The 21095-nt window shown below is 40.5% G+C and overlaps 1 protein-coding gene and 1 long non-coding RNA gene across 2 annotated transcripts in view; one reads left to right on the top strand and one right to left on the bottom strand.

Annotated features, from left to right (window-relative positions):
* The window catches only part of LOC307199355, a 255630-nt gene extending 251368 nt beyond the window's left edge, over positions 1-4262 (bottom strand). The window contains exon 1 of the long non-coding RNA XR_013831919.1: positions 4220-4262. This is a non-coding gene — a long non-coding RNA (uncharacterized lncRNA). The remainder of the gene's footprint in view (positions 1-4219) is intronic.
* PTPRN2 (protein tyrosine phosphatase receptor type N2) overlaps positions 1-21095 on the top strand; it is a 643066-nt gene that overhangs the window by 50470 nt on the left and 571501 nt on the right. The window lies entirely within an intron of this gene.

Here is a 21095-nt window from a genome sequence, read left to right as displayed (position 1 = left end):
AGTTTCCCCTTGTGCGTATTCTCTGTTGCTTCATGAAATAGAACACTTTTCCTACAACTGGAATATTTAAATAGCTTTTCTTCTGTGGGGGATCTTACGTATTTTGTGGGTTTTTTCATGTTGTGAATATCCCGAGATCTAAAGATGAAGGGAGGTATACAAATTGTAATAATCATCATCATCTTTCATGTGAAAGAAGGCTTGATTGAAGAAGAAAGCTTCTCACACATGTAGAACATTTGGATTGTTTCTCTGTGTAGATGTTTGACATTTAATGCAATTTGCATACCAGTAAAAAAACATGCCCATTTTTAAGGTTTATCCCTGTATGATACTTTACATATATTTTAAGTTTTGATTTCTGACTGAAACTCTTCCCACATGTGGAACATTTATGTGGTTTCTTTCTTGTACAGATTCTCTCATGTTTAATGAGATCTGAATGCTTATGAATATGTTATATCTCCTCTGGAAAAAAGATGTATATAGTGTTAATTTCCCTTTTATTCTAGTTTTTTAATTTTAATATACAGATATTTTTCGTAAGATTTTTATATATGTTAAGTGAATGTTGTGTGTGGGTATTTCTTTGTGTGTGTGTAAAAAATAACAATTATTTTAAAAATCATTGAGACCTATATGAATTGTCAATACAGAGCACACTAATGATTTTCCCCTGATTATTTTGTTCCTGGTTTTGTTGTTCTTGTTAATTTCCTGGTCTACCTTTTTGAAGCCATACTATCTATTCTTTCTCTCAACAGAGTATTTGTAATGCTAGGGCAGTTTTTATATATCAAGGATACAGTTACTGAAAATCTTATTTACATGAATCATGACCAGGATTGTATAGATGAGATCTGATTGCATGGGGCCAAGCAAGAAAAGCTAATTAAATGTACTGGCTGATGCACACTGTATCATTAAGTCAAGCCTCATTGATAATTGCTAACCCTCTTGCAGGAAGACATAGTTTAATGTCTGAAATTGTATTTGAAGAAACTGTGTCCCTCAGAGATTGAATAAACAGTTGTGCAGTGTTGAATCAGTAGTGCCTAATATGAGCAACTTGCAGTTGTCAGAAGAAACCTTGCTTGGTACAAGTTACAGAATCCTTCCAAGTATAACAGTAGACATTCTAGGGATATCCCCAAGCACAGTATAACAGAGCTCTTACTATAAACTTTAGTTCATTTATCCATGGGGCACCTTTTTGTGATCTTACACAGGGCCAGTCCTACCATAAGGCAAAGTTAGGTGGTTGCCTCAGGCAGCAGATGCTGAAGGGCAGAGTGTTGCAGTAAGGTGTTGGAGGTCAGAGCTGTGTATGTCATGCCGTGTTACCCTGTGTCCTAAATAAACCTGCTACCCTTAGTGCATTGTCCTATTGCCAGTGTTGAAAGGAAAATTTAGCTGCCAGCCCTTTTGTTAAGGAAATGCAGTGGTGGGGGCACCGTCTTGTCATTTGCCTTGACAGCAGAATACAGTGGTGCCTCGCAAGACGAAATTAATCCGTTCCGTGAGGCTCTTCGTATAGCGGTCTTTTCGTCTTGCGAAGCAAGCCCATTGACAGCTTAGCGGATTAGCGCTATTAGCGGTTTAGCGGCTTTTAGCGATCAGCTGTTAAGCGGCTTATCAGCGGAATAGCTGATAAGTGGCTTAGCGGCTTGGGAAAAGGGGGGGGGACCCGCAGGAACTCGCAAGACATTTTCGTCTTGCGAAGCAAGCCCATAGGGAAATTTGTTTTGCGAAGCACCTCCAAAACGGAAAACCCTTTCGTCTAGCGGGTTTTCCGTCTTGCAAGGCGTTCGTCTTGCGGGACACCACTGTATTTTGGGCTGATCTTGATCTCACAACTAGGAAGCACTTACATGAAGATGCAGTTTTCCTACTGTGATTATGGTTTCAATTTATCAGAGCAAAGAAGAGTCACATTTTTACTGCAGAATCAAATTTCCTTAGAAGCAGATGTCAGTACAGTTATTTAACTACTATTTGTAGTGATTCGTCACATAGGATGAAAACAAAACAGGCGAAACTCTCCACACGGTATAACAATCACATATGGATGCTACGAGAGTTGTGAGGAAAGTCTCAGATCAATTCCACTCTCATGGGTTAGTCTCACTCTCTGTATCCCAGGCATAACTTACCTGGTGTACCTCTGGGTGAACCATAGGGTAAAAACATGATTTTTCCAGTCCACTTCATTGTCATGGCCTCAACTGTTCATTTTATATCACTATGGCAGCCTGATTCTGGGAAACAATAGTCCTGATAGCTAAAAACTATCCTGAGCCAGTGTGGTGTAGTGGTTAAGAGCGGTAGTCTCGTAATCTGGGGAACTGGGTTCGCGTCTCCGCTCCTCCACATGCAGCTGCTGGGTGACCTTGGGCTAGTCACACTTCTCTGAAGTCTCTCAGCCTCACTCACCTCACAGAGTGTTTGTTGTGGGGGAGGAAGCGAAAGGAGAATGTTAGCCGCTTTGAGACTCCTTCGGGTAGTGATAAAGCGGGATATCAAATCCAAACTCCTCCTCCTCCTCCTCCTCTTCTTCTTCTACTTGAAAAGCAAAGAAAAAGAAGAAGCAAAGAAAAAGAAGTCCCAAATCCATAGTTGGGCAATATCTTTATCAGGATTAACAAAAGGTTTCTGAAAGTGGAAAGCTTCCAAATTCTCCAAACGCTTCCTCAGGCAAGATGTCAGACAAAGCAAGAGGTAGCCGGACAAGAAAAAACAAAAGCACTAAAATTAACCTGGATGTTTCAGTCATAAGGTCAGTTGTTGTTTTTAGACTCGATGCTCTGGCCAGGAAATCTTGTTTACAAAAGTTATATAATTGGTTCTGCATCCACCCTCTCAAACCTCCTTGGTTATTCCACATGGACTTCCACTCTACTCCACCCCACCCTACCTCAAACTAACCTAGCATCCTTATCCAAGTCATGGTGCAATGACATCAAACTTCTGACACCGACTTGGTGCCACCTCTTTGGCTGCTGGCTGCCAGCTGAATTGCTGAAGCTTCTGGGAAAAAGGGAAGAAGCTGAACTCTTTGCAAGTGTTACCCACTTGACTCTATGAGTACATTTCTCTACTAGAATTCACAAATTGCTACCTCGTCCTGCCGACATATAGTACTAGAAACATACTGGATCTGTTCCAATGTAAAGTTCCATACAGATTCTATAAGCTGAAAGTAGGTATACATTTATGGTAATGCTAGTAGTGCCATTGCAAGCTGAGAATCTGAAACCATGACAATGGCATTAAGCATTTGCTAAACAAAATCTGCTGTTCCGTGCAGTGCAGTGTGTATCCTGTTTTCTGGTATAAGCTGGTGGCATCGTTTGTGTTTACTGTGACTTTTCAAAGGAATTGAATTAAATAAACTGAGGTCTGAATTAAATGGGCATGTGGTCTGATAGATACAGTGCTGGACCTGTGTTCAGATCCTCCTTGAGCACTGAGCTCTTAGTACTAATTTGTTAGGCAGGATTAACAGCGACCCACCTCTCGGGGTTGTTAGGATTCAGGAGCAACAATTAATATAACCTTGCAGGCAAGTCCAGAAAACATTTACTGGCTTATCTGCCTATACATATCTGTATAATTAATTTATGTCATAGCAATAGCCTAAACAGAAAATAACACCCCCACTCACCAGTTTTGCAAAAGCTGTCTTGGGTAGTTACTTTGAGATGATTCTTAATCTCCTCAGAGATACTGTAATAAGCTAAATAGCTATTTACAAGTCTAGATTTATAAGTGAAAACACCAACCTGTAAACCTACTTTGTTACAGCAGTCTCAGATTTGAAGGAGGCTTGATTTACAATGTCATTGAAGGGTGACACTTTCTACCAGTGATAAAAGCCTATTTATTTTCTCCCACATAGCTGGCCTCAGAATTCAGTTTTTTAAAAAAGGTTCTGTGGCGAAGGAATGAAATCTGCGCAGCAGTGATGCTCTATAATAGGAATAGGTATATGTGGCTGGAGATTTGTTTGTGACAGAAGGTAACAGAGCTCCGCATCATTATTATTATACATGTTTATACCCCACTTCATGGCATGAAGCCGCTGAAGAAGTGTACTGTGTAAAAGCAGAATAAAACACAGACCCTTAAGAGCAATAAAATCAGTTCAACAAAATGATCAATAAAACCATCCATACAAACTAAAAACAATGGAAACACTTCATGAAATTTACAGTGGTACCTCGGGTTACATATGCTTCAGGTTACATACGCTTCAGGTTACATAGTCTGCTAACCCAGAAATAGTGCTTCAGGTTAAGAACTTTGCTTCAGGATAAGAACAGAAATTGGGCTCTAGCGTCACGGTGGCAGCAGGAGGCCCCATTAGCTAAAGTGGTGCTTCAGGTTAAGAACAGTTTCAGGTTAAGAACGGACCTCCGGAACGAATTAAGTACTTAACCCGAGGTACAACTGTACAATTGATCTTTATAAATGGCTGGGTTATACAGAACCTCAAGAATTGCCTCTCCTCATATAAACCGACCCAGACTTTGTGATCCTCTTCTGAGGCCCTTCTAGGCCAGGACGATATATCAATATATCGCCCAAGACCAGTATGAGGAGCAGACCATGATGTCAGTTTCACTCAGCAGTATATCGCTGATGAAACCACTGCTTCTTTTGAGTTCCCCTGCCAGCGACTTCCTCCAGCGAGCGTTGCTAGTAGAGGAACTCAGGAGCAGTGGCAGTTTCACCAGCACGCTGGGATGAGACTGCCTCAGCTCCCACTATGAGAGCTGTGGCAATTTCACCCAGTGCCTCGCCAATTCAGCTTGTTTTTCAACATGGTGGTATATCAGAAGGAGCTCTCCAGGCTTCATTTTTTTGTAGCTGTTATTGTTTCGACCTAATTTACTTTTGTATGATTGCTAGGTTTTTTTTTAACTAGTATTTTTTAAATTTAATGTTTGTTTGTTTAAGAAATTTGATACCTGTTCTTCACTACTGGGGTCTCAAACCAGGGTACAATATACTGCTTTGGACTATTTATTGATAGCAAATATGCAGGTAAATGATATTATCCATAATATTACAGGTTGTTTTTTACTTTGTCTATAGCTCATGACACACAAGATCATAGTTATTCTCATAATAATTGCTGGGATCAAGCTGGAGAAGGTTTTATCAAGTTGCAACATCTGATTTCAGAAACAGCGTTTGCATCAGTATATTGGCTAAGTGAACCTTGTACTATATTAATGCAGAATAGTCATATTGTGCATCTTCTTACCTTAAAGTTACTGGAAGGCACCATGACAGGTTTATTATCTCTCTCCCTATGCATCAAAGTCAGGAAGATAAGCAGGAAGCTGAGATAAGTTTAGTAAAATCAATCCACAGAGGGAATGGAGCAATTTATACGAAAGAGCTGTCAGTAAATGAAATGAAACGTAAAAGTATCTCAGTTGGTACAGTAAATCTTGCAATATAAAAAGATTATCTCATAGACCTACATCTGAAGCAGTGCACCTCATCGCTTAGTCCTCGAATATTTACTATTTTTCCAAGCAAAGAAACATTAAATATTAAGGAGAAAGTTGTTTATTTGAAGGAGAGTCAAAGCAATTGAGGTAGGGATGCTCTTTCAAGTATACTTGCTTGTGTTCTGTCTACATTTACAATAGTAAAAATCATCCCAGTGGACTAAGAGCCCTGTAGCAAAAGCAAAATAAACAAGGGTCAAGTGACCTGATGATGTAGAGGGAAATTTCATTCAATCTGCTCTCTTCCCACAACAGAAGAATATGGTGGGTGGAGGGAATAATTGTTTGCTTTAAAGAAATGTCTGGTGTCCTTTGTTCTCACTTTTGGTGCTTTTACACTGGGCAGTGACAGCTTGCTTGAGTGGGATGTTGTGCAAGCTGCTTCATCCTGGTTTTGGGTGATTCATTTCTCCTACTGCAACTTCAGACATGACATCCCAGGCCTTTCAGAAGGGCCCACTAACTCTCTGGGAAGTCTTTTCAGGGTGAGCAGGATATAGAAGAGCTTCCTTGTACAAGTGGACTTCTGCTTGCATAACATACAACCCAATATATTTTTGGCTCTTATTCTTGTCCATTCATTTAAGAGTTTATGTTTTTTAATTTGTTCATTGCAGTTTAAAAGGCACAAGATGAGAGGACAGTTCAGTCACAGACTCCATGCAATATGGCAATGTTTGCTTTAAATCAAACTACGGTATATTTAGTTTCATTGGCCTGTTGGTGAAAGTTCGTATGTGGCTGTCTGTCCTCACATAGTTTTGTGTTCTGTGGTATGCTTTGATTCATAGCAGAAAACCCCACCCCCCATTTCTGGTAAGGATGAGTTAGTTAGTTAGTTAGTTAGTAAGTTAGTTAGTTAGTTTTCACCATCAGGCTGACGCCAGAAACTGGGTGGACATTTGGGAGGGAATAAGCAAGAAATATTCTCTCTGAAATTTCTCTGAGTTTCACACACCTGCTAACATGCATTTTTTCCAAGCACCCCAGCAATGCCACTTTGCAGTAAGATTACTGGACTTGAAAGGAGGTTCTGTGATCTGCCACTTTAGGCAGCAGAGCATTTCTCTATTACTCACCTGTTGCTTCCTTTAATAAACAGTTCTTTCTGAAGGAGAAATTATAGCTGCTGCATTCAGTATCTGGAGAATTTGAATGATTAATTCCACAATAAATGTCTGCATCGGGTAATGGTTATCTAGTATCAAATGAGAGCATTGTCTTGGGAGCAGTTATGGTGTCAGAGCTGCTCAGCTTGCCTTGCAGTTTTTCAGTTGACCTGCAGATAAGCAGATACCCATGCTCACTAAGATGAATTTATGAGAATTGTGTCTAGTGGAGCTCTTCTTGTTAAGGGTCTGCCAGCACGTCTGTCTGAAGCCAATATTTCATTAATATGTGCAAGCCTTATATTAACCAGCAGCTAGTAAATGTTTTGGAGATCTGGGTTCAAAGTGCAATGTGCCCTAATGAAGGGAAAAAAAATACTTTATGATCTCATTGTTGAATATCCTTACAGTTGGTAAGTAAGAATTCAACAAAGGAAGGGGGGTAACCTTATCATTTAAGAACATATGTGCTTTAGCAAAATATTTGCATCCACACACAAAACCATAATCCTCAACTGACCCTACTAAATTGATTATGTGCACCTTTCTCAGTGCTAATAAGGATGTAAAACAGAGACCGCTAGTTACGTGGTGCGACTACAGCTGGATTGGGGCCATAATATCAAACTGAAATAAGATATGAGTTGATAATGACCAAATGGCTATATAGTGTACCTCAGGTTACAAACACCTAGGGCAGGGGTAGACAACGTAAGGCTCGTAGGCCGGATGCGGCCCAATCGCCTTCTAAATCCGGCCCGCGGACGGTCTGGGAATCAGCGTGTTTTTACATGAGTAAAATGTGTCCTTTTATTTAAAATGCATCTCTGGGTTATTTGTGGGGCATAGGAATTCGTTCATTTTACTATCAAAATATAGTCCAGCCTACCACATGGTCTGAGGGATGGTGGACCAGCCCACAGCAGAAAAAGATTGCTGACCCCTGACCTAGGGTAACAAACACATCGGGTTACAGACTCTGCTAACCCAGAAGTAGTACCTTGGGTTAAGAACTTTGCCCCAGGATGAGAACAGAAATCCCGCGGTGGCAATGCGGCAGTGGGAGGCCCCATTAGCTAAAGTGGTACCTCAGGTTAAGAAGGGTTTCAAGTTAAGAACCTCTGGAATGAATTAAGTTCCTAACCAGAGGTACCACTGTATAGTCTAGTTCTCAGAGGGGCCACCTACTTATGTATTGTTACAAAAGTTGGGTGCCACCCACACTGCCTGCTGAGTAGTAGCAAGATTCTTTCACCAGGTGTGATGGGATGATGAGCTGCTTGTGCGTAAAGCTTAGTCCCTCAGAGTCTGGCCTGGTTATCAAAGCTCTGTCTATAGCGGAGCCCCCTAAAACATGACTCCCTCAATCGCTGGCAGAATCCGACAGTGGGCGTTTGCGGAAACGCTTCCAGCATAGAAGCTCCTTAACGGAAACGCGTCTTCGGGATTCTCGGCGCGACAGTTTCCGGCGAGGGGTGGGTGTCCCTATAGGAGGTCCTGAAACTTCCCCACTGTTTTCACTGGAAGTCTCTCTGAGCCATCCCTCCGATTCACTTTCCCTTGGAGCTCCTTCTCTCCCCCTGCTGGTTCCCTCCTCTGCTGCCGAGTCTCTCCTAACCTCCGTGAGCCTTTCCACCGCCTGCCCTTCCGATGGCAGTTCCCTGACACCAGGGCTTGAGATTTGTGGTGGTTCATTATATTGTAGTTCTGAATGGTTTATATGTGAACAGAGCAACTGTAGGTTTGCAAGTAAAATTATGACACTTGGTATAAATGTCCCAGTTTGCAATTCTTGCTATTTTAGCCACATAACATTGTTCTACTAAATGTAAGCTTCTCAGAGGAGCTGTTTTCTTCTTGACTTTCCTCACAAATGACTATGCCTTGGAGGTCTATAAGACAGTTAATCACCTGAGCAGGTGGTTTCTGTTTACTGGAGAGGGTAAGAAGGGGGATGTTAATAGACAAAAACAGACCTATGTGAGTCCCAGATTCATTAAGCTGCAGTTTAAAGCACCTGCTGGATCCAAAAGGCATCTCATTCCATGGTTTGCATACAAAAAACAAGATAAAAATTGACATGAAGGCTGCTTTAAAGGGAAAACATTCTCAATTTCTGTGCTGAGACTCATTAAATAGCCTTAATATGCACAGCTCAGGAGATAAACCTCATGATGGACCAATTGAATAATCTTAAAATGTGTGATGTTATTTATTGTTTGCCTGCATGAATTCTTTTATGCCAAAAGAAACGGTCATTTGGGGAATGTCTAGAGCCAATTAACCATTTAGCCAGGAGCAATGGATGCCCGCAGTGAATGAGTTAGCTAGCATGTTAGTCAAACCTTTTATAACATTACACGTGAGTATTATTTGAAACCCAGGGGGATGTAATTAAATGGTTGCAATTTTTTTTTTAGCCAATAGCAACACTCAACAAACAATTGCATTTCTTTTCTATCAAGCAATGGCCCTTAGGTTGACAAGATAGCCTTTCTACACTGTGATGATGCAGTTGTTGGTGTTGCTGTTGTTATTTAGATGCTCCTTCCCTGCTTTTCCAATTTTCAGTAAGGATAACAATGTAAGATAAATATTAAATTCAAATAATGTAATATTAGGTATCATGAACTGGTAACACGATCTTTTTAAAGGTTTTGAAATAGTTTTAAGTTCAACCAATACATTCAAATAATGGCCAATGTTTTGTCCTTATTTAGGAAAAAAGAAAAACAAAGTTAAGTACTCCATATGCATTTGTTATTTGCATATGATCATTAGGGCCAGAAAATTCTCTTATGCCCTAGAGAGGTATCCAATTTGGTATGTTTATTTTACTTGTATTTAGTAAACAAAACTAAAAAGCTTTAAAACTAGATAATATTCATTTTTAGTTGGCATCCACTAATTCATACTAATGAACTTTTGAAATAGAAAATTTTCTATAGAAAAATAAAGCAGTGGTTTTTTAATTTTTTTTTACATTTTGGAAATTTTCTGACTTGCATCATTAATTCAGGGCCATTAGCGGGTTGGAAACCATCTTAGATGTGCTGCACACTGCAGCATTAAACCACTTCATGCTATTAGTTAGCTGGCTGTTCCATATCACTGCTTAACCCAATGTAAATTCATCAGTATTTGAATATTTGATTGTTCATACATTTTGATAGGATAAACAAGACTGGACAATAATTAACAAAGACTTGGTATTAAAACAAACTGAGGGCATTGCGTTAATTGGATGTGGGCAATTGCTCTAGAAAAATTAGGATAGATTGCCTCTATTCCGTCTCTCACTTGCCTGGTTCCTGTCAAGGAACAGCTGCTTTCTCATGTGACACAATTGGATCTGAGGCCGCCTTGGTGGGCAGATTTTGTGATGTGTGAAAGTACCAGCTTACTGCTGGAAGAAACTGTTCTTCATTTCAGGAGGACGTGCCAGCTGGCTTCCTCAACAGATATCCATGGCATTTAGCTTCTTTCATAAATCACAGGGTTTTATTTGTCCTTATCAGACATTTCCTACAATAATGTTCATCAAAGGGTACAATTTATCAGGGCTTTATGGTAGCCCTTTCAAATAGCACCTCATTTTCTTCCAAACATGTCGTTTCACATGAGACAAAAGTTAAATGGCTTCCCTCACCTCCACCCCCCCACCCATGCCCACCACCAAATCCAGTGAAGCTGTTTGCAGGGTATAATCACTGATATTAGAAGACTGCATCTTTGAGCAGCCACCCAGCAGCAATGGTGAAACCTTGGGCACTTATATCATTGGCTTTATGATGTATAATATCTCTCATGGATGGTCAATAGCCATTCATAATTTTATGCCAGATAATTCTTGCACCTGGCTCTTAGCACATCCTCCATCCCAAACTCCACTGGTTTTCTTGCAAGTCATCTGACAGACTATGAATACTTACTTTTTCAATTGCCTGGTTGCTCTTGGTCTTGCCCTTTCTGTCTGTCAGACTCAGCTTCTTCAGAATTGGTGGGATGGGCAAGGCAAAGGCAGAGGCACACAATTGGTCTATTAGAGGTGAGCTGTTCTGCTCTAGGTGGGATGTTCAGCCAGACAGGATTCTAATCTGGGCAGTGCTAGGTATGGGTTCAGGTACAGCAGGGCTAGCAAAACAAAGTGCAAATTTCAATTGGTCAAGTCAAGCAGGAATATATGGGAGTGTAGCTCCACAGTTTTTGTTTTTCCCAGGGCAGAAGTGGTGAAGGTATCCTTCAAAGTACAGAGTGTGCGGGTAATTGAGGAGCCCTCCTTTCTTTGAGAAGTGAATGATGTGATAGGAATGCTTTCAAGTTTGTTACAGATTAGGATAGAAGAAGGTAGAGAATGAGGAAAATAAGCTGAGGCTGAATACTTTTTCCCTTTTTTAAAAAATAGGGTTCCTACTTCCTACTACCAGTTTAAATGGTATCATTATGGGGGGAAATTGTTTGCATTCCTTCCTACCATTCTTTATTGGTTTTCTACAGTATGTAAGTTGAAGTCTAAGTTAATGTTTTCCTTGGTAAGTTATATTTCTTTTCTGTCTGATCGTCTTATAAAATGCACCAGCAGCCATCTTGAAATAGACAGCGTATTGTGGCATGGGGAGCTTCTGGATGTTTTATCAGTTGTCAGAGTTTATTTCCTCCTCCGTCACAACCTCTCTCACTAGGAAAAACATGTTCAGTACAGAGAAAATTTTCTGATACTATTGGAAGCCTGCATAGTCCTGGGCAGCTTGCTATTTGTCTTCTGAGAAATTTATCCAGAGGAAAAAAATACAGGCATAATGCACCTGTCCTCAAACTGACTTCAATTCGAGAGGGCAAGTTCTTATAAAAGGATATGTTATGAAGCAGACAATGGAATATACGCTGCTGTCAGAGGTGGACAATGGCTGGTGCTTTAATGATTAAATTTTTACCACCACCACCCCCGCCACAATATGCTGTTTATTAAAAGGCATAGAAAGGAAAAGACGTTATTGGAGATGGAATTTAATTCCTCTCCAAATAACATGTGCAGATTTATTAATCTAGTATGTGATTTTTGCTGAACTTGCACTTCAAATTCAGCTTGGATACTACTGAATGCATGTGTCCAAAGGTCCTTGCATTCTCACCAAGTATTTAAAGGGCAACACAGTTAAAGCAACTTCTGTCACATCTCTTCATGATTCATCAGGTTTTATTGCCATTGGCAGTGCATCAGTTCATGGGATAGTCCCCCTCACCCTTCGCCAGAAAGGTTCAACACAAAATATATTTATAATATTTCTCAAAGCTTAGAGAAGCTGTATTTGAGGAATGACTTATTCTGGAGGAGGCAGTGTATTTGTGGTGGATACAGTGCTGGCATATGGCCAAGGAGTAAAAGGTAAAGGGACCCCTGACCATTAGGTGCAGTCATGGACGGCTCTGGGGTTGCGGCGCTCACCTTGCTTTACTGGCCAAGGGAGCCGGTGTACAGCTTCCGGGTCACGTGGCCAGCATGACTAAGCTGCTTCTGGCGAACCAGAGCAGTGCACGGAAACGCCGTTTACCTTCCCGCTGGAGCGGTATCTATTTATCTACTTGCACTTTGACGTCCTTTCAAACTGCTAGGTTGGCAGGAGCAGGGACTGAGCAACGGGAGCTCACCCCGTCATGGGGATTCGAACCGCCGACCTTCTGATCAGCAAGTCCCAGGCTCTGTGGTTTAACCCACAGCGCCACCCACCAAGGAGACTCCGGTCCAAATGCCAGTTCAGCCATGAAGTTTATTGACTAACCTTGAAGCGGTCACTGTTGCACAGCCAAGCCTACCTATGATATGGAGGAAACCAATCATGATGTACATTTCCTTCAGTAACTTGGAGGAAGGGTGGGATAAATGTTGAAATAAATGATGTTTTAAAACCAAACCATTTAAGATTCACACTGCAAATGGTAATAAAGCAACAAGAAGATAGAGGAGGGACAAGATAAAAACCAAAGCCATCATAAAAACAAAATGTGCCTCATTGTAATAAGCCTGTCTTGAAAAGGAAGTTTTCTGTTGCCCCCTTGAAAGAGCCGAACTCCAAAACCTTTTATGGCCTGGCACCAAAAAGATAGATCAGCTAACGGATTCTTATTCTTAGATCTTAAAGATCAGAACACATAGAGGGAGGCACAGTCTCAAGTATTCAGGGTCCAGACTCTAAAGTCCTTTACAGTTGAGTATTGGCACCTTGAATTTAGCCCGTAAACAAAGTGGAAACATAAATAATGGACAGTTCGCCTAATGGAGGGATGTAAGCAATGGAGTTCCTCAAGAATCAATACTGGAATGTTGATTTTTAACTTTTTAATAAATGACCTGGCATTAAGGGTGAAGTAGCTAGGTTTGCTGGTGACACCAAATTGTTCAAGGTGGTTAAAAAGAAAAAGAAAAAATCTCTGAAAACTAGGCAAATGGGCATTAAAATGACAAATACAGTTCAGGGTAAGCAAGAGTAAACTGATACACACTGGGACAAAAAATCCTAACCACATATGTGCTAATGAGGTCTGAACTGGTGGTGGATGTGAGACACCCAAGTAGCAGAAGTTGCCCCCAGGGCCAGTCACCACAAAGAGGCAGCTTAAGGTCCAAGATAGTTTACTGTTGCAGAAAATCAGGCTTCAGTAATACAGTTCTGGACATTGATATATACATACAGCTTGCAGGCTTCACAGATACAGATACAGACAAGTAGAAAGTATTTCTGTTGCTCCAGCAATTCAAGACCTAACACAGACTCCAAGTTACTTCACAGACTAACTGACTGACCAATGAGCTGTCATGGTTTACTCACTTATATAGATGGCATTGGGCTGTTGCCATAGCATTTGGCTTGGCTGATCCTGCACCTGTTGGCTTATCTCATACATAGGGTGCTAATGAAGGAAATTAACCCCTTCCTCCATGTCCAGTTCCTCCAACAATGAGATCTCGGGGTATGTGGACAGCTGTTGGAGGAACTGGACATGGAGGAAGGGGTTAATGTCTCCTCCAGAGAAACCACAGGCTATAGATTAAGAACAAACATTGGTTGCAGCTCATGGTTTGTCTGGAGCATGATAAACTGTTAACCTGGATTTGGGCAATACAATAAGCCAAACCATGACTTGGCTCACAGCAGCAGGACTGCAGGTGGAACAAAGTGACAATGGTCTTCTTTTGGAGTGGGAGCCCACACACATGTTTTGACTTAGAATTATGTATGATTTCATAAATTAATTAGCACCATGTGGATAAATATTTATTTTGTTCTGAATTTGTTAGCCATCATTGTCATTTAGTGGCTTTCAAGTTGTAGGTGGAATCTACACGCATATTAAAAACACTGTGAAAATGCTTTTTTAAAAAAACGTTTTGAAAAATACGTTGAATTTGGCATAGCTCACCATCACCATCTAGTGTCACATTTGTATATTGCACTTCACAACACATTTAAAACGTTTTATTTGCAGCTGTATAGCTGAGTCCCCAGTGTTATATGGGAAAGGGAGAGATGCTTTTCTCTATCCACTTTACACATAATTTTATAAACCTCTATCATATGCTAGCCATAGGCCTTTCCTCATGGGTAATGAGATCTAATGTCTTTCTCATTAGGATGCCCTTCTATCTGGCAGAAGTTTCATAGTTTTATGTAAGTCTATATTGTAAAAGCGAGATAAATTCTGTTAATTGGAAGACATATTGCTGTGTTTGCAGGAACTGTTGCATATTTTGTGTTCTGACAGATGGCTGTTGCATATTAATTTGGGAGGTTGTTTAACTTTATCAGGAGGCATTTGAGGGAAAGCTTCAGAAATATTAGTTCCTTTTAATTTGTATTCTTTTTCAATGGATGTGAGCATTTTTTCAGTTTAAATTAAACTAGTGCTCAGTGAGGCATTAGCTACAAATATGTTGTAATTAGAAGGTTTAAAAGCTATCAAAATTTAATAGGCTGCATTACTGAAAATTATATTACTCTTTGCTCCTGAACTGCATTCCATTACAACAAGGAGAGCAATCAAGCTGACCTCTTATTTCATCAGTTTTCTGCTTCAGCTTAAGAGGTCTTCAATATATAAAGAATATTGATTGTTGCTAATACCATTTAGAGAGAGTAGGAGTTATTATATATATATGGACCTGTCGCTCATTACAGGAGCGTTGCAGAATTGTTTGGCTGAATTTATTCAGGATTAAATATTAGAAAGCAGCATGTTTGCTAACACAAAATAAATTTGATACAGCCAGGGGGTTGTTAATCTTTATTTTCTTGTTTTTATTTTAATGTATATGATTTGTGTTGTATATGTTTCATTTTGATATAATAATCTTTTATAAAAGGTAATGGGCACTTGGAGATCTAATTATAGTAAACAGCATGTGTTATACCATGGTAGAATACAATTCAGAATTGATGATGATGAAACTGGTTGACATAGCAGTAAATATTCATAGAGCCTAAATACCAGTCATCAAGGCTGCATGTCTTACACTGCCCATATGTCAACTGCATGGGGCTGAAGACAGCCATGTTCTCATCCCCAGCCACAGTTCAGACAGTATGCTGTAGTGGAAAAGAACACTGTTTTGTCTCAGGTTGCTTTAACATGGATGATAAACAGTAATAAATATGATTGTCTCCTGGATGGAGTCATACTGCTTGGAATTTCTCATTGACTTCTCATTTGAACATGGTGATTTGCGTGTTCAGACCCAGAAACCTCCCCCCTAAATAAATTCACACATGACTCAAATTTTGGTTTTGGTTTCTGGCAGAATTTAGGCCACAACTTTATTGATTACAGAAAGTGAGTGGTTGCATAGGCTCTGGTTCGACTAGCTCCCTGCCATGCAGGTAGCGCTGAGCCAGGGCACCAGCATAGGTCAGCCGAGGGTGAAACCTGGATAAGTGGAAAGCCGGGAACAGGCTACCTCCGCCACCCAAATGTCCCCCTGGACTCAGGCACGGGCACAACCCCCTCACAGGGGTTGACCAAACCAGTTGAGTCCCTGGATTCCTTTAACGGAATACCCTTCACATAGGGATGGCGAGAGCGTTCCACCATCCCTATCACCTGAACCAGAGCCTGTCCGCAACCTTACAAGTTGTGACGATTTGCTGTGCGGCAGGCGAAACCCAAATGGCAACAGCCAATCAGCTAAGTGGGGAAAATCCCTGCCGTGCTCCAGTCCCAACGACAGACGACACATGACGGCATAGCAAGGTCAAGCGCAAAGCCCTAAAAATAGGGAGAGGTGGGCGGGTGTTCCGAATGCACGCACCGAAAGAGGAAGCTCTGGGTCACGTGCACGGGTATAAATAGGTCCCTCAAACTGTTTGGACTGTGTCCCATTGGCCAGATTGCACCCAGCTGTGAGGGACCTACCAGTCGGGTGTTGTGGCTGACCACTTGTACCCACCCACAACACAGAGTGTCAGTTGTCCAGGTCTCACCGTAATATGTGCCCTCTTTAAGGGAGGACCTGATTTACTAAATGAATGCATAAAGAAAGCATGTTGGGTTGGAGAGGGAAGCGGGAACAGACTTTCCTCGCTTTCTTTTTACTAACTTACCATGGTTTGCAAGTGTGCCAAATAAGAATTGGGCTAGCCCCCAGGCTCATATTTTGTCCATTTCTTCCTCTTCCTCTTCACACCACTGACATGTGGCCCTGGGAAGGTTGCTCATGACCAAATACAGCCCGTAGACTGCAAAAACGGTCCTCACCCATGTATAACTGTATGAACTGAGCAAGATTCATATTTGATTAGTGCTTCCTTTGAAACAGCAGGCATGAGAACAGCAAGACATGCAGCTCAAATCATAGCTTGGCCTGTTCCTTGAATTTTCATATATGTTGCAGCATGATATAAGCTTCGGTCACACAACTTGTGTATACTGTCTAGTAAGAGTAGGAAGGACTATATTAGAGTCTCCTTTGGCCAGAGCTCTGAGATAACCAGCCTCATATAACCAACATGCTTAAGTCTAATTAATGCATTAATGCACTCTAATACCATAGAGTAAGCTGTCCTGCCAGGCTTAGCCTAGATCACTTCCCCTAACCTTGGGAGGAAATAGGTAAGCAAGACTATTGTTTCTCTCCAGTTTACCTGGGAAGCCCAACTTGTGAAGTGGTTTATGTTGATAGCTCCACCTCAGACCGCATGGTTGTCACTATGCCAATAATTTAGGAACTTTCACCACTTTGTAATGAAGCCAAGTTTTTCTGCCTGTGCAACTTTCTGAAGCATAAGAATCTGACCTTTCGGACTTCCAGGTTAGCGCCTCCGGCAATGGCGGAGCTCCTCCGATTGGGAGGAACTTGCTCCGTGGAAAGTAGGGTCTGAACCGCCACGGCGAAGGCGGAGACCCACTGAAATCACAGGCGGAAGAAGCCTGTGAACTTGGGATTCGGCTGGCACCCTTTGCGCCTCCCCTACTCGCGGGGAAACCCTGTTTTGGGGATCCGGAGCAACGTGGGGTGAGCGGCGCGGTGCTTTGAATCGACCGCTTCTTTCACGGAGTGAAGCCGCATTGCTGCTGCCGGAGAGCGCTGACTTTTTTCTGTGGACAATTGGACTTTAAACAACAACCCGTGAGTAGTACGGAAAATTGGATCTTTAAATACCTTAATTTGACATCGAACGGGGAAGGTTCAAAACAGGAAGTCCGCCTTCCCCTTTTGTAAATAGACTGAAGCAAAGAGCCTACAAGTTAAGGTCTTGGAAAGCCTTATGTAAAGGATTAAACTTCCATCGATTGAAATTATTAGACCCCCCTTGGAAGCAGGAGAAGAGGGGGGAAATTTTGGACCGTGTATCCTGCAGGAGAGAGTGATTAGAATTAAATTGCCACTGCTCTGAACCTGGGAACGGACTGACAGTGATTGACGTTTTGTCATTGACAGCGAAGAGAACAGATGTTGACAGTCGGTTGAATAAGAGAAATATATTGTTTCCATTGCCCGCTTCTGCGTTTAAAAGGGAGGAAAAGTAACTGAAAATTGAAACCAACTTTACTTTTTGAACTTTATTTGAAAGGATTGATATAAGTGGAGACTGCTCCCCTCTAGAGGGAGCTTTTGAAACTGTTACAAGTGTGGATCTGGGAAATCTCCAGCTGCTTGATAAGAAGTGTGGGAACTAGAGATTGACCTTGGACATTCGAGATGTCGACAGGAGAAGATTTAGTAACTGCATTTTGCAAGATAAACTATTTGTTGGAACAGCTTCATAAAAAAATGGATGTTATGACTACTAAAACTGACATTTTGGGACCAAAAGTGAGCACCAATACAGAAATTATTCAGGATTTGGCACAGGAATCTATTTTAACAGGACAAATTGTTGAAAAGGTGAAGGAGAAAGTTGCTGTTGTCGAACCTAAAGCAATACAAGGGGGAGCCTTAGTCCTACAGAGGCAAATTGAAGATTATAAGTTGAGGCCCTTTATGATTGAAACTAGAAAAAGTCAGACTTTGAAGATTGGAGCCCGGCCTGGACTGGAAAAGGAAACTTGGAAAGATCCCTCTATGCAGGGATTAACTGACTTTTGGAATATGGACTTGGGTCAGGAGGAGATTGGAGTTCGGGGGGCCTTTGGAGTTGGAGGAATTTTGAAATATGCCCTGAAATACTTTATGGATTCTAGCTTTAATTGTAGAAATTTGGCTGGCCTGTCGAGAAGGAATAAAAGCATCGTTAGGTCGGAGTTTCCCCGAGATCTGCTCTTTAGCATCAAAGAATATGAAGAAGAACTGCAGAAGGGACGTGGAAAAGAGTTAAGAGCCTCAGACATAAGATCTCCAGGTTGATGGACTGTATGGAGTGGACGGAAGTGTCTGGCAGAGCCCAAGACCGGGGAGAGGAGATGGTGGAAGAAGATTGGAAGATTTAAAGTCTATATATAGAAATATTGTAAAATTAATGAGTGACAGGAAAATGTTGGAATGAATTTTTATGGCCTTAGTAGAAATGCCATAAGGAGTTAAGTTTAAATAAGTATACTAATTTTAATGGAAATAAGATTAAAAATAGGTTAAGATATTTATATGATAGAAAAAGGAGAAAGATGGAAAGGAATTGCTGAAACAATTAATGGAAGTGGAATACAAAGAGGGAGGTGAGAGGATGTCGATGATATAAGGGAATGAAAGTTAGAATATGGAATATGATGTATGTTTTTAAATTGTTTTTGTTTTGTTTTGTTTAGTTCATTGTGTTAGAAATGTGTTAAGGTTGTGTTTTGTATGGTTTATATATTGTATTGTATTGTTTTATTTTTTCTTGATCTTCTTGTCCCTTTTTTCTCTCTCTTGTCTCTTTTTCCTTTTTAAAAAAGTAATAAATATATATATTTTTTTAAAAAAAGAATCTGACCTTTCAAGGGTTTGTAAGTAACCAAATTTACCAAATATGTGGTCTTGTAACTTGGATCTTGGCATCCAGGATATATATATATATATAGAGAGAGAGAGAGAGAGAGAGAGAGAGCCACATCCAGACTCTCGGTGCATTTTCCAGCACCATGCTGTTGCTTGTCAAATCTAAAAGACTAAGATTTTGAAAAGTTTTTTGATTTTTTTAAAAAATAAAAAACTGCTTTGCTTTTGTTGAAACTTTCCCGCCTCAAAAGAGTGCCCCAGCTGTCCTAAAACTGTATAATTAATGTCTGTTCAGATTTAACCCAGCCATCTGTTTGCATCTCACTCCTCTTCTTTTTGCAGCATAGCTTCTGCTTAAAGGATTTTCTGCGGCAGAAGAATATGTGCCACAAAGGGGTTTCTACAGCAGCACCCAAAACGCATTAAAAGAAATACAAAATTCTAAACTATCCATCAAAGCCCACTTTTCAGATTTCATTTTTCTTAAGCTCAGGGAAGCACACTGGAATGAAAAACCACTAACAACTTATAGTAAATCCTGTGCAATTCATGTTTTGAATGGGGTAACTCCATAATCTTCTGCAGGTTAAAGGCTTCACTTTTGAGCATTTGATCCCTATCTAGTAATTGGAACAAGATTTTATCTGAACACGTTTGAGTGGATATAAAATGTTTCATTTTGTTGCCTTTATAAATGGAATCATACCGGTTTCAGAAGAATTTCTGTTCTAGGGCATTGTTTGGACATGTTTTTATTGCTTATTAAAACATCTGTTTGATACCGTACTTAAGCAAACAGAAAACAAAAACAAAAAACCACAAATCGAGTTGTTTCACTCTTAACTTATAATGTATTTTAAGAGCTCGGCAACAACCAGAATAAAATGAAAGGGAATTATTTTTTAAAACAAACTTTTGAAGAGAAGTTCAAGAAGAATAGTTTTTGTTAGTCGCTTAATTTGCTACTGCTTCCTACAGATACTTACCTTGTTTTATATTAATAGCGTGCTCTATCCTGTAGACTCATCAGCAACGACAAGCACTGTCACCGTCAGGAATGACAAGCATTGTTGATGGCTCCAACAAAATAAAAAAAAATGTTTGGGAAGCTAATTTCCTTTTCTTTATTAATGTGTTCCTGGGACATATTCAGTCTTTGACTCTTACTCACTGCCCAAGCAATTCTTGTGCTTTATCCCATTGTGTAATAAAAAATGTTTAAAAGGAAATTAAAATGGTTAATGGTACTGATGTCACCTCCACAGAAATGGCAGCTTGTCGTGATTAACTATTATGCTGCTATTTTGTAACAGAAACTTTTGCAGGAAAACTAGGCTAGTACTATTTTCAGCCTGAGCATTCTCAACAAATTCTGAGATAGAGAGTTCTTAATGGAAAATCCCAGTCTGTAGCTCCAATGCATTACTTACATCTAAGCCTTCTGTGGTGTTTGATCTCTCCTTCATTCTTGCCTTTCCTTCTCCTTAGATATGATTACTGTCCTTGAAATGTGTTCTGGTTCTTAAAGAAACTGATGCTGCTTTGCTCTCAGAATATTTCTGAATTCATTGGCTTGGAGGAGGCATTCCCCACCTCTTTGTACACAAAATATAGGCCTCTTCTCTGCTTTTATGCAATGCTAAGGATGCTGCGTTCTGTAGCCTTGCTAACACTGACATATTATTTAACAGAGATCAAAGACTACCTACTTCTCCTCTACATATAAGAAATTAGCAGAATAAACAACATCCAACACTCTTAATTACATAAAGCTGTTGCACACTTAAACAGAGAGAGGGAAAGCAAGGAGACAAGGGCATCAAGCTGTTGGGGAGCAGGTATACCTGTACATCGCAATGTCATGCAGTCAGACAAGTTGTTTCCCAGCCAGCCTCACGCACAAATTCATTCCATTGTTGTCTGTCTGGTGCTCTTTTACTTGCATTGTTCTTTTCCAAATTCTCAAGCATATTTGTTAAAAACCTTAAGTATCTAAAAGTCAATGCAAAACACGACTAAGCATGCCTATATAATTTACCACTGACATGCGGCTTTCTA

This window comes from Podarcis cretensis (assembly GCF_951804945.1).
Source record: "Podarcis cretensis genome assembly, chromosome: 12".
In the NCBI taxonomy this organism is placed as follows: Eukaryota; Metazoa; Chordata; class Lepidosauria; order Squamata; family Lacertidae; genus Podarcis; species Podarcis cretensis.
This window is presented reverse-complemented; position numbering and strand designations above follow the sequence as displayed.